Source organism: Octopus bimaculoides, chromosome 25 (assembly GCF_001194135.2).
Source record: "Octopus bimaculoides isolate UCB-OBI-ISO-001 chromosome 25, ASM119413v2, whole genome shotgun sequence".
Lineage (NCBI taxonomy): Eukaryota > Metazoa > Mollusca > Cephalopoda > Octopoda > Octopodidae > Octopus > Octopus bimaculoides.
In genome coordinates, this window is record NC_069005.1 from 2,827,985 (window position 1) to 2,828,549 (window position 565).

At 29.0% G+C, this 565-nt stretch overlaps 1 pseudogene; it reads left to right on the plus strand.

Moving 5' to 3' along the window:
- Positions 1-228: 228 nt before the first annotated feature.
- Positions 229-565, plus strand: part of LOC128250820 (uncharacterized protein DDB_G0271670-like) — a 66,586-nt pseudogene continuing 66,249 nt past the window's right edge.

Below are 565 nucleotides of genomic sequence, written 5' to 3' on the forward strand. Positions count from 1 at the left end.
ATATATATATATATATATATATATATATATATATATATATATATACAGAGAGAGAGAGAGAGATAGATACATACATACATATATACATGTACTTCCGCGTGTGTATGTGTGCCTGTGCTTATGTGTTTAAACATATCTAGAGAGATCTAAAATAAAAATTAAAAAATATCATGATGTGATATTTGTTTCCTGGAGGGTTGAAGCATGCATCATCGTCGTTATATCAGAATGTTAGAAGGTATTAAAACAGGAAACAAACTCAGAATGGTGCGTGCGTTCACATGCAGACAAAAACGTCCATGTTAATGCATACAAACGTAATATTACATATATATATATACATATACAGGTTTTTTGAAAAATGTTGCTACAATGCAATAAAGAACATTTTCTAACACATTTTCTCTTTCATTACTTCATATCCCGCCAAACCCCTTCAGATATCGTGAACCTTCGCTTTGAACGCGCGCATATATATGAAGAAAAAAAGTGTGCCTGATCTCAATGCATTTCTTCATATATAAATATATAAATGTATATATTTATATATATATATGTATATATA